Source organism: Chlorocebus sabaeus, chromosome 15, assembly GCF_047675955.1.
Source record: "Chlorocebus sabaeus isolate Y175 chromosome 15, mChlSab1.0.hap1, whole genome shotgun sequence".
Lineage (NCBI taxonomy): Eukaryota > Metazoa > Chordata > Mammalia > Primates > Cercopithecidae > Chlorocebus > Chlorocebus sabaeus.
The window spans coordinates 49,567,419-49,581,477 of NC_132918.1; the positions used below are offsets into that span (position 1 = coordinate 49,567,419).

At 42.1% G+C, this 14,059-nt stretch overlaps 1 protein-coding gene and 1 pseudogene across 2 annotated transcripts in view; one reads left to right on the forward strand and one right to left on the reverse strand.

Moving 5' to 3' along the window:
• ZBTB38 (zinc finger and BTB domain containing 38) overlaps positions 1-14,059 on the reverse strand; it is a 161,768-nt gene that overhangs the window by 12,471 nt on the left and 135,238 nt on the right. The window lies entirely within an intron of this gene.
• Positions 1,374-2,647, forward strand: LOC103241572 (keratin, type I cytoskeletal 18 pseudogene; annotated as a pseudogene).

The following is a 14,059-nucleotide window of genomic DNA, read 5'->3' on the forward strand; positions in this document are numbered from 1 at the left end:
TACTGGGTATATACCCAAAGGATTATAAATTATGCTGCTATAAAGACACATGCACACGTATGTTTATTGCAGCACTATTCACAATAGCAAAGACTTGGAATCAACCCAAATGTCCATCAGTGACAGATTGGATTAAGAAAATGTGGCACATATACACCATGGAATACTATGCAGCCATAAAAAAGGATGAGTTTGTGTCCTTTGTAGGGACATGGACGCAGCTGGAAACCATCATTCTCAGCAAACTATCACAAGAACAGAAAACCAAACACTGCATGTTCTCACTCATAGGCGGGAACTGAACAATGAGATCACTTGGACTCGGGAAGGGGAACATCACACACCGGGGCCTATCATGGGGAGGGGGGAGGGGGGAGGGATTGCATTGGGAGTTATACCTGATGTAAATGACGAGTTGATGGGTTCAGCACACCAACATGGCACAAGTATACATATGTAGCAAACCTGCACGTTGTGCACATGTACCCTACAACTTGAAGTTTAATAATAATAAATAAATTTAAAAAAAAAAAAAAAAAAAGAAAACCCTAAAAGTTCCACCAAAACAAAACACTCTTAGAACTGATAAGCAAATTCAGTAAAATTGCAGGATAAAAAATTAACATACAAAAATCAGTATCATTTCTATATACCAATAACAGACTAGTGGAAAAAGAAATCAAGAGATCAGTCTCATTTACAACAGCTATAAAAAATGTAGGAGTAAATTTAACCAAGTTGATGAAAGATCTCTAAAAGGTAAACTATAAAACATGAGTGAAAGAAATTGAAGAGGTCACAGAGAAAATGGAAAGACATCCCTGTTCATGGACTGGAAGAATTTATACTATGTAAACGACTATACCACTAAAAACAATCTACAGATTCAGTGCAATCTCTATCAAAATACCAAAGACATTCTTCACAGAAGTAGAAAAAATGACCCTAAAATTCATATGAAACCACAGATGTCCAGTAAGAATGTTAGCTTAAAATTTTCTTTAAAACAAAAGAAACCACAGAAGGCCCCAAATAGCCAAAGCAGTCCTGAGTGAAAAACAACAAAACTGGAGGCATCGCATTACCTGACTTCAAAATATACTGCAAAACTATAGTAAACAACACAGCATGGTACTGGTATAAAACCAGACACATAGACCAATGGAACACAGTTGAGAACCCAGAAGTAAATCCATGTATTTACAGCCAATTAATTTTTGACAAAAGTACCAAGAACATTCAATGGAGAAATGACAGTCTCTTCAGTAAATGGTGCTGGGAAAACTGCATATTCATAGACAGAAAAATGAAACCCCTATCTCAGTCATCAGCAAAGCCTGAGTCCTGTCCTCTCACTCTCATCCCTGGACAGCATGAGCTTCACCACTCGCTCTACCTTCTCCACCAACTACTGGTTCCTGGAGTCCTCCCAGGCACCCAGCTACAGCACCTGGCCGGTCAGCAGCGTGGCAAGTGTCTATGCAGGCGTGGGGGGCTCTGGTTCCTGGATCTCTGTGTCCCACTCTATCAGTTTCCGGGGTGGCTTGGGGTCCAGAGGCGTGGCTGCGGGGATGGCCAGAGGTCTGATAGGAACGGGAGGCATCCAAAATGAAAAGGAGACCATGCAAAGCCTGAACAACTGCCTGGCCTCCTACCTGAAGATAGAGAACCAGAAGTTGGAGAGCAAAATCTGGGAGCATCTGGAGAAGAAGGGACCCCAGGTCAGAGACTGGGGCCATTACTTCAAGACCATCGAGGATCTGAGGGTTCAGATCTTCGCAAATACTGTGGACAATGCTCACATGGTTCTGCAGATCAACAATGTCTGTCTTGCTGCTGATGACTTTCGAGTCAAGTATGAGACAGAGCTGGCCATGCGCCAGTCTGTGGAGAGGGACAACTGTGAGCTCCCCAAGGTCATTGATGACACCAATGTCACTCGGCTGCAGCTGTAGACAGAGACCGAGGCTCTCAAGGAGGAGCTGCTCTTTATGAAAAAGAACCACAAAGAGGAACTAAAAGGCCTACAAGCCCAGGTTGCCAGCTCAGGGTTGACTGTGGAGGTAGATACCCCCAAATCTCAGGTCCTCGCCAAGATCATGGCAGACATCCGAGCCCATGTGAGGAGCTGGCTCAGAAGAACCGAGAGGGGCTAGACAAGTACTGGTCTCAGCAGATCGAGGAGGGCACCACAGTAGTCACCACGCAGTCCGCTGAGGTTAGAGCTGCTGAGATGACGCTCAGGGAGCTGAGACGTACAGTCCAGTCCTTGGAGATCGACCTGAACTCGATGAGAAATCTGAAGCCCAGCTTGGAGAACAGCCTGAGGAAGGTGGAGGCCCGCTATGCCCTGCAGATGGAGCAGCTCAATGGGATCCTGCTGTATCTGGAGTCAGAGCTGGCACAGACCCGGGTAGAGGGGCAGTGCCAGGCCCGGGAGTATGAGGCCCTGCCGAACACCAAAGTCAAGCTGAAGGCTGAGAGCACCACCTACTGCTGCCTGCTGGAAAATGGCGAGGGCTTCAATCTTGGTGATGCCCTCGACGGTAGCAACTCCATGCAAACCATCCAAAAGACCACCACCCACCAGATAGTGGATGGCAAAGTGGTGTCTGAGACGAATGACACCAAAGTTCTGAGACATTAAGACAGCAGAAACAGGGTACCCTTTGGGGAGCAGGAGGCCAATAAAAAGTTCAGCAGTTAAAAAAAAAAAAAAAAAAGAAACCCCTATTTCTCACCATACATAAAAATCAAATCAAAATAGATTAAAACTTAAATGTAAGACTTGAAACTACTAGAGGAAAACATCAGGAAAGTGCTTTATGATATTGGTCTGGGCAAATTTTGGGGGGTTAAAACCTCAAAAGCATAGACAACTAAAGAAAAAATAGGCAAATAAGATTGCATAAAGCTAAAAAGCTTCTGCACAGCAAAGGAAACAATCAACAAAGTGAAGAGACAATCTATAGATTGGGAAAAATATTTGCAAAGTATCCATTCAACAAGGGATTAATAACCAGAATATATAGGGAACTCAACTCAACAACAACAACAACAACAACAAACACCAAGTAATACAATTTTTAAAAGGGCAAATGAACTGAAGAGACATTTCTCAAAATCAGACATACAAATGGCCAACAGGCATATCAAAAATGCTCAACATTACTAATTTTCAGGAAAATGCAAATCAAAACCACAGTGAGATCTCACCTCATCCCAGTTGAAACGGCTATTATCGAAAACACAAAAAAGCAGATGCTGGTGAGGATGTGGAGAAAGGAAAACACTCATACACTGCAGATGGAAATATAAATCAGTACAGTCACTATGGAAAACAGTGTGGAGGTTCCTCAAAACACTGAGATCTAAAAATAGATCTACCATATGATCCAGCAATCCCACTGCTAGATATATGTGCAAAAGAAAGGAAACCAGTATATTGAAGAGATATCTGCATACCTATGTTTATTGCAACATTCTTCACAATAGCTAAGATATGAGATGAATCTAAGTGTCCATCAATGGATGTATGCATAAAGAAAATGTGGTACATATACACAATGAAATACAACTCAGTCATAAAAAAGAATGAAATCCTGTCACTCACAACAACATGAATGAAACGAGAGATTGCTATGTTAAGTGAAATAACTAGGTGAGTAAAGTGAAAAAAGACAAATACTGCATTCTCTCACTCACATGTGGGAGCTTAAAAAGTTGATCTCATGGAAGTGGAGAGTAGAATGATGGTTGCCAGAGGTTGGGAAGGTCGGGGGATGAATAGAGGTTGGTTAATGGGTGCAAAAAATACAGTTAGATAAAAGGAATATATTCTAGCATTTGACGGCACAGGAGGATGACTAAGTTAACAATAATTTATCATATATTTCAAAATAACTAGAAGAGAAAATTTGAAATGTTCCCAACACAAAGAAATGATAAATGTTTGAGGTAATGGGTATTCTATTCACCATGATTTGATCATTACACACTGTATTCATGTATCAAAATATCAAATGTACTCCATAAATATGTACAATTATTATGTATCAATTTAAAAGTTACTACTCACTAGAAGAAAGCTATCTTAAAGTTTTTATGGAACCTAAATAAAAGCCCAAATAACCAAAGCATCCCTAAGCAAAAAGAACAAATCTGGAGGCATTACATTGCCTGATGTCAAATTATACTGCAAGGCTATAGTAACTAAAACAGCATGGTACTGGTACAGAAATAGACACATTGATCAGTGGTTCAGAACAGAGGACCCAGAAATAAAGTCACATACCTACAACCAACTGATTTTTGACAAAGTTGACAAAAATAAACAATAGGGAAAGGACACCCTTATTTAATAAATGGTTCTGGGAAAATTGGCTAGCCACATGTGGGAGAAGGAAACTGGACCCCTTTGTCTCATCACATACAAAAACTAATTCAAGAGGGATTAAAGACCTAAATGTAAAGCCTGAAGCTATTAAAATCCTAGAAGAAAATCTAGGAAAAACACTTCTGAATATCAGCCTAGGTAAAGAATTTATGACAAAGACCCCAAAAGCAAATGTAATAAAAACGAAAACAGACAAATGGGATTTAATTAAACTGAAATACTTCTGAAATAATCAACAGAATGAACAGACAACCTATAGAATGGTAGAAAATATGTGCAAATTATTCCTTCACCAAAGGACTAATATCCAGAATCTACAAGGAACTCAAACAATTGAATAAGAAAAAAACAAATAACTCCATTAAAAACTGGGTGAAGGACATCAATGGACATTTCTACATTTCTTAAAAGAAGAAATATAAGCAGCCAACAAACACATGAAAAAATGCTCAACATCACTCAGTCATTAACGAAATGCAAACTAAAAACCACACTGAGATACCATCTTACATCAGTCAGAATAACTACTATTAAAAAGTTAAAAACAACAAATGTTGGCATGGATGCGAAAAAAGAGAACTGTTGTACCCTGATGGTGGGAATGTAGATTTGGTTCAACCTTTATGGAAAAAGCTCAAGGAACTAAAAATAGAGCAATCCCACTAAAGGAATCTACCCCGAACAAAAGAAATAAAATTTTAAAAAAACCACCCACACTTGTGTGTTTATTGCAGCACTATTATTTATCATAGCAAAGTCAAGGAACCAATGTAGTATCCATCAATGATTGATTGGATACAGAAAATGTGATATATATAGATTTATATATATCACGTTATATATAATACATAAAAACACAAAAAAGCAGATGCTGGTGAAGATGTGGAGAAAGGAAAACACTCAGATACTGCAGATGGAAATATAAATCAGTACAGTCACTATGGAAAATAGTGTGGAGGTTCCTTATACAGAAAATGTGATATATATATTTATATACATATACACAGAAAATGTGATATATATATATAAGTTACTACTTATAACCTACATTTAAATAAGAGCTTTGTTGAGATATAATTCACATACCATAAAATTCACCCATTATACTTTGAAATATAATTAAATGTTTTCAATTTATTTTTTTAAAAACTGTTTTTTGAGATGGAGTTTCACTCTTGTTGCCCAAGCTGGAGTGCAGTGGCATGAGCTCAGTTCACTGCAACCTCCACCTCCCAAGTTCAAGCGATTCTCCTGTCTCAGCCTCCCAAGTAGCTGGGATTACAGGCACCTGCCACCAAGTCAGCTATTTTTTTGTATTTTTAGTGGAGACGGGGTTTCATTATGTTGGCCAGCTGGTCTCGAATTCCTGACCTCAGGTGATCTACCCACCTTGGCCTCCTAAAGTGCTGGAATTACAGGCGTGAGCCACCGCACCTGGCCTTAAATGTTTTTTAGTACGTTCGCAGAGTTGAACAACCATCACCACAATCCATTTTAAAATATTTTCCTCACCCCCCAAAAAAACTCCATACCCATTAGGAGTCACTTTCCATTTCCCTCCAACTCATTCTCCCTCCCATTCCATCCCCACCCTATCCCTAAGCAACTGATAATCAACTTTCTGTCTCTGTAGATTTGCCTATTCTTATGGCTGAATGATAGTTCATTGTGTGGATAGGCCACGTTTTATCTATCCTTTCATCAGTTGATGGACATTTGGGTTGTTTACACTTTTTGGTTATTATGAAGGATGCTTGTCTTCAAGTGTGTGTATAGACATAGGCTTTCATTTGTTTTCAGTGAATTTCACTTCAGCCAGGAGTGAAATTGCTGGGTCATGTGGTAACTCTGTTTAATCTTTTGAGGAACTGCCAAATTGTTTCTAAGGCAGCTGCACCATTTTACATTTCCACCAGCAATGCATGTGGGTTCCAATTTCTCTACACTTTCCCTCATACTTGTTTTTATCTTTTTTTTTTAAATTATTATTACAGCCACTCTAGATGGTGTGAGGTGGTATTTCATTGTGGTTTTGATTAGCAGTTCCCTAATGGTTAATGATGTTGGACATCTTGTGTTTATTATGTTGAGCATCATGTGTTTATTAGCCATTTGTACACCTGAAAAAATATACAAATGTGCATGTTTCCTACATGAGTATATTGTATAATGGTGGGTGTGTTTCTAGTGTACTCATCACCCCAAAATTTGGGCAAAAATGTCTATTTAGATTCCTTGCCCATTTATAGATTGGGTTGTCTTTTTGAGTTGTAATAGTACTTTACATATTTTAAATATGTCTTTTATCAGACACATGATTTTCAAATGTTTTCTACCATTCTGTGGGTTGTCTTCATTTTCTTGATAGTGCCCTTTGAAGCATAAAATTTTAAATTTCGGTGATGTCCAGTTCACCTATTTTTGTTGCTTGCACTTTTGCTGCCATATTTAATACATAATTCACCTTTATAAGTTATCTTGATATGCAAATATTATTCATTATGTGATAGAAATTAATGTTATCTACATTTATATGAAATAATTTAAATATCTTGGGTTTATGTGTACATTCTTAATTACTAGAAATCCAGAAAACAAGATGTGACCTACATGCAGCCCCATTGAAGAGGAAAGGCTTTTTTATTTTTTTTTTTTATTTTTTATTTTTTTTTGAGACGGAGTCTCGCTCTGTCGCCCAGGCTGGAGCGCAGTGGGGTGATCTCGGCTCACTGCAAGCTCTGCCTCCCGGGTTCACACCATTCTCCTGCCTCAGCCTCCCGAGTAGCTGGGATTACAGGCGCCCGCCACCGTCCCCGGCTAATTTTAGTAGACATGGGGTTTCACTGTGTTAGCCAGGATGGTCTCAATCTCCTGACCTCGTGATCGGCCCGCCTCGGCCTCCCAAAGCGCTGGGATTACAGGCGTGAGCCTCCACTCCCAGCCGAGGAAAGGGATTTTCTATCTGAGACAATTGCTTTAAAAGTTAGAGGAGGGTGAGGTTGGACTGAGGGGATGGGTTTTATCCGTGTGACTCACAACACAGTTATAATAACAATAACACTAAATGTGGGAAACATTTCATGAGCGTCTGTGATATGAAAAACATTTTCACCTGGGAAAGGGCTAAACACAGAAAGAACCATAAAGAGGTTTCCCAGGATCGGGGGTGGGGGGAAGAATTCTGTTTTACTCAGAGGGAACATAAAAGGGATTTTGTGAATTCTTTAAACCCAGATTCATGGAAATTTGTTTTTCTTAGGACTGAACACTAGATGTCTTAGTTACATTGAGTTTGCAATGAGAAATGCAGACATTTACAAAACAGATTGACAAAGAAATGTAAGCTGTGCAATCTTGTCTATGATGTAGCTTTTTATTTTGGGTATTAGATTTTAATTTTAATTACGCTTCCTTTGAAACCAGGCAATAGATACTCATTACCTTTAAAGTCCCTAACTAAAACTCATTGAAATGTCAGAAATGTCCTGTAATTTCCTGGATGAGGAAATAGAAAGTTATTAGGAGAGTTGTCAAAAGCTGTAGATGCAAGTGGCGTTAGAAATCAGGTTAGAATCCAGAAATGGCCAGTTCTTTACATTGTCCTCTAGAAAGCAGCCATTTCCATTAATTTACAAGAAAAACTTCGTTAATATAAAAATAGAAAGTGCACCAGATGAAACAGATGTATTTAACAGAAGAGCGGTGTGGAGAGAAAAGCACTGGAACCCCAAACATGATTTTTAATCCTGAAATCACTGTTTTTATGCTCCATGTTGCCAGGCAAGTCGCCTCCATCTGGGTCTTGTTTTCCTCAACCTCTATGGGGAGTTCAGGATTCTCCTCCTGGAGGAAGAGCTCAAGAATCAATGGAATTCTTATGGTGATATGGTTTGACTCTGTGTCTACACCCAAACCTCCTCTTGAATTGTAGTTCCCATAATCCTCACATGTTGTGGGAGGGACCTGATGGGAGGTAATGGAATCGTGGGGGCGGTTAACCCCATGCTGTTCTCATGATAGTAAGTTCTCACGCTATCTGATGGTTTTATAAGGGGCTGTTCCTCTGCTTTGCTCTGCACTTCTTCTGCTGCCATATGAAGAAGGACATGTTTGCTTCCCCTTTTGCCATGATTGTAAGTTTTCTAAGGCCTTTCCAGCCCTGTGGAACTATGAGTCAATTAAAACTCTTTCCTTTATAAATTACCCAATCTTGGGCAGTTCTTTATAGCAGCATGAGAACACACTAGTATATATGGCTACCACACAACTTGCAATTTTTTGGTAAAGAGAAGTAAACTAAGTGCATATCTATTAAACTATAAAATGTTTATGTGCCACTGAAATGATCTCAGATGCCTCTTGTGGTACACATACCCTGGTCTTAGGGGTCTTAGGGGAAATGGCTCCCTCCACTGCAGCCAATGCAGAGTCACAGAAAAAGGATGGAAGTAGAAGTAGAATAAGGAAGAAGGTGGAAAAGAGGCCAAGAGGGCATGTGACAGCAACGATGACCCCAAACACACCTGTTTTTTACCAAGTTGGTCCCGTGAGCTCCTCCCAACCATGAGAGGGAGGGGAAAGACTGGCACCCTGTGGAACCAGAGCAAGCCCTAAGGGTGGGTTAATCACTGCAGGTATAACTCACTCTGGCCCTGCCCACTTCCCCACACTCACACTCAGACCCTGATCTCTCTCTCTCTCTCTCTTTGTCCCAGCATTCAGGGATAGCCTTGGTCTTGCCTCTATAACTATAGAGAAAGGACAGAAATAAAAGACCAATTGTTAGTGTACGAACCTCTTAGGTGACATTTTTGGTACTTCCTGGAAAATCACCCTTTCCCCTCACCTCCGGTCCTTCCAGGGTCATTGCCCACCCCCGCACTCCTCCTCACAGTGCAATTTATCCAGGCTCACGTGGGTGTGCTCTCGAGGTGGAGCTAGCAAGGGAAGCTGAAGGTTAGTCGATTCTGTTCCCAGACTACAGAGTTTCATTGAGAAGGAACAAACGATGACTGTTCTGGAAGGCCACACAATGAACTGCTTTCTCCTAAAGCCATGCCCTTTAGCCAGGAAGAGGCCAAGCACACTTATCAAGTCTCTGCATTTGCTGCAGTGAATCTGTGGTAAACAGAGCAAGAAGGCTCACATTGTCACTGAGGGCCTTCAGAAACCAGTTTATTTATTTATTTAGTTAGTTAGTTATTTTGGAGATGGAGTCTTACTCTGTTGCCCAGGCTGGAGTGAAGTGGCGTGATCCCAGCTCACTGTAAACTCCACCTACTAGATTCAAGCGATTTTCCTGCCTCAGCCTCCCAAGTAGCTGGGATTACAGGCGCCCACCACCACACCCAGCTAATTTTGTATTTTTAGTAGAGACGGACGGAGTTTCACCATGTTAGCCAGGCTGGTCTTGAACTCCCAACCTCAGGTGATCTGCCCAACTCGGCCTCCCAAAGTGCTGGGCTTACAGATGTGAACCGCCATGCCTGGCCCCATAAGCCAGTTTTTTACAAACAGCCCTTGGTTGCCTGATCAAGGCCTATGATCCAATTTTACTGTGGCAATTGGTTCTTTAAAGTTAAAAGGTAATTTATTTAGTTGGGTTTTGATTGGCCTGGATAATTGCCAAGGACTGCCACTGTGGCCATGCTATGGTGAACATGTTTGTTGTTTACCCATAACTCATGTCTTCTCTGTCCATCCTCATGGAGCCTCGATTCTGTTTAGCTATTCAGTAACCATGCCACCACTGTCAGTGGAGAACCCTCATAGGAGCCATCCCTTTCCTCTTTGCTAGGGATTGGGCTATTGTGAAGTGCTGAGGGTCTGTAAGGAAGGGAGAGGGTCCTGTCATGCTGCCCTTTCTCCTTGCTTTTGGACTCGTGTAAGGGCCGGATGCTTCCATTGGCTTTGGCCTTCTTCTGGCCATGAGGGTAGATATTACAAACAGAGTCGACAGGTGTGAATAAAGGCCCGAGTCCTTGTTGACGTGGCTGCGCTTTGGAATTGCTTCCTTTGGGACACCTTGTTAAGGTGGTTTTTCTGTGGATTGCAGACCACAGCATCCTAACTGACACAGATACTTCTTCCCAGCTGACCCAACGTAATCAGCCACAAAACAAAACCTTCAGCAAATAGTTGATACTAACACTCTGGTTCTGTTATGGCTTCAGACAAGATGCTGAACTCCAGAGGATTTCGGATTTCTTTTGATTGTGTCATTACACTACAGAGGAACTGGAAATTGATTTGAACAATCAGCATCAGGCTGGATGGCCAGGGAATCCCCTTTTCTGTCAAGACCACCGTCCTTTAACATCAGAACTTCCTTTTTTGTTTAGTTCTTTTTCTGTCCCTGAAGGATTTGGAACAGAAATCCATCCATCCATCCATCCATCCATCCATCCATCCATCCATCCATCCATCCATCCATATCTATTAAACCCCCTCCATGTGAGCATTTACCAGTGTGGAGGTGATGGGATCTCTGTGTGCACTGTGATGACTGGCAGTGCTATAGACCACGGACTGTGGACTGTTTGGTTCACATCCTTCTCCTTCCAAAGCTAGGCTCTTTTGGGGGTAGCATCAGAGGCAGTTCTGGAGAACTCAGCCTAACAAAGATTTATCCAGTGCCAATTATGCCAGGACCACTGTGTTAGGGGTGGGGTAAAAGATACCACAATCGTGATACAGGATCTATTGCATCAAAACATGCAGAATGAATTTTGCTGGCTTAGAAGAAAGTTTCTAAGAGGAGACTTAGGAAATGCTGTCTCAGTAACATTCACTTGACAAATGAGGACACAGATCCATAGAACTTGTCACTCGTTTTACATATGTTAAAATTCATTGAGCTGCATGCAAGATTTGCATACGGTACCGTGGGCATGTCTTACTTTAACAACAACAACAAAAAAACCCAAAAAGAACAAAAGAAAAAATGTCCTCAATATCTTTACCATCACTAAAAGAAAGGAATAAAGGCACTTCTTTGAATAAAGGGAGTATCTGTGATATTTTACACATTTTAAATTCACAATAGTGGGAATGGTCCAATTAATTTGTATTTATCATTCCTCTTCCGCTAGAATCTCTTCTAAATTTTCAGTTTCAACTTCATTTCCAATAAGATGCTGTTAAGTCTGTGTTGTTTTTTGCAGACAACATGTAATAGGACAGTTATTACCTCTGTGTTAATCTTAGACTCAGATTTGTGCCTTGCAATTGCTAGGTCACAGTCACAAAGATACAGAATGGCCTAGATGTTTGTATGGGAACAAGCATATCACACATCCATTGCCCAAAGGCTGTAAGGTTCAATGACCTGGCTGCTCAATTACCTGGTGCTTGGGTGGGGGACAGGCCATATATCCTAATGGCTCCTGTAGTTGGTATTTTCACCTGGCCTCTGAGGCTGGCAGCCTCTTGGCCTGGGCCAGTATGTGAGGCAGATGGCACCATGTGGCAATGCAATGGTCTGTAGGTGCCCAACTGCTTCCTCCCACATTTTACAGTTTCTTCTCCTCCACCTTTAATTGGTGGATGAGCCCTGGTGACATGTCTTTGCTCTGATGGTGACCATTGAGAGGGCTGGCAAGTCGGTCCATTATACATAGGTCCTGTCTGTGGCTAGCTCTTGGCCCACAAGTGGCTCATAGATGCCTCTCATTTATGGGAGCTCAAAAGGTGGATCTCGTGGAAGTAGAGAGTAGAATGATGACTACCAGTGGCTGGGAAGCAGGGGTGAACAGGGAGGCTGAATAATGGGTACAAAGATATAGTTAGAAGGAGTAAGTTCTCGTGTTTCATAGCACAGTAGGGTGACAATCATTAACAATAATTCATTGTGTATTTTAAAATAGCTAGAAGATTTGAAATGTTCCCAACATCAAGAAATGATAAATATTTGAGGTGCCATATCATGGAATCATTTCCTTCTCTAGGAGGGTCTTGTTGTGTGCGTGGGGTGTGTGTACGTGCATGCCCATGCACACGGGCTTGCGTCCTGAGGTGGGAGTCTACTCTCAGTCATCCAGGCAAGAAGCAGGTGGATTAAGTTTATGATTGGGCTAAACATGGAAAAATACAATCCAAGGTGAAAGCAGAACCCGCTGTTCTCGTGTGTTCTTATTCTGAGTACTAATGTTAAACACCCTTAGGTTTGGGATATCAAAGCCTACTACTGAGAAAAAAACTGCTGATGGCCCGCACACACTTGATTAGTGCAACACTGCCATTTATCTCCTTCACTGAGCTAAGCAGTCATGAGGTTAAGAAGAGGGCAGGGGAGAGGCGGGCACAGCCTTGTTGTGAGGAGGCTGTCCTGCCGCTGACTCCCAGCTGGTACGGCAGTGACCTCTGCTGGCAGGAGTTTCCTCTCCAGTGTGCACAGAGAGTAGGAGTTCCCTCGGAGTCTGTGTGGTTCAGCAGTGTTCTTCAGAGAGACGCCCCAAGACTGATGCTCAAGGAGAGGGCCGACTGGGCTTTCCTGTTAAAACTGTCACTAGGGGCTGGGGTTACCCTAGTGAGTCAGGAGTTGAGACAGACCATTACCCTAGCTTCAGCGGACTTTCTTTCAAACACATATGGCTTCTTTACGTTACTCATTTTCAGATCGAAACATATTTCTTTAAACATTTGTTCTCAAAAAGAACAAAACAAGTGTTGGTGGGCGCAGTGGCTCAAACCTGTAATCCCAACACTTTAGGAGGACAAGATGGGTGGATCGCTTGAGCCCAGGAGTTCAAGATCAGCCTGGGCAACATGGCGAGACGCCGTCTCTACAAAACATTAAAAATTTAGCTGGGTGTGGTGGCTCATGAATCCCAGCTACTCAGGAGGCTAGGGTGGGAGGATAGCTTGAGCCCGGGCGTTCGAGGCTGCAGTGAGCTGAGATTGTGCCACTGCACTCCAGCCTGGGCGACAGAGTGATACCCTGTCTGAAAACAAAAACAAAAACAAGTGTTACCCAAACAAGTCCATGACATTACTTGAGAATAACACATTTGCAATCTGACAAGGTGATATGAAAACATTCTCAAAACTTTTGTGTGTATGTGTAGGGGACAGGAGCTGAAGCATCCTTTACAAATACATGAATCCTACTCCTCAATTCAGCACACCACATCTCACCCACAAATAAGTGTGAAATGCTGTTGTTGGACAAGACCTGGGCAGAACTTTTTCTGACCTATCCTGACATTATCTATAATGGAATACTCCGGGTTAGAGAGCTAGACAGCCAAGCTGAAGCCATTGTGACGGCTTTGAGGGTCCCTCATGCAGAGTTACTAAGCAGCTCTTGTCCACAAAGCTCTTGTTCCCATGGGACCACGTGGTGGCACTTGATGGCTGTTCCCAGCCCACCCATCTCCAATCACCGTGTTTGTCCTTGGCGTGGGGCCCCTGCAGCCATCTTCTACGATAGGGCTCTGTCCCTTTCACCAGAGCTCATCGGATCATGGGGGAACCAGTCTCTTTAGTGGGGGTGGGGAAGGAGGGCCGTGGATTCCCTTGCCTATGAGGTCCTGTAGGGCTGGCTAGCATCTTCCATCTGCAGGCAGGGAGAGGCAGAGAAGGCTGATGATTAGCACAGACAGAAATGAAGAAAGGTGACACAGGGGGACACAGATGACAAGAGGTGGAGAGAGGGAAGTTTTC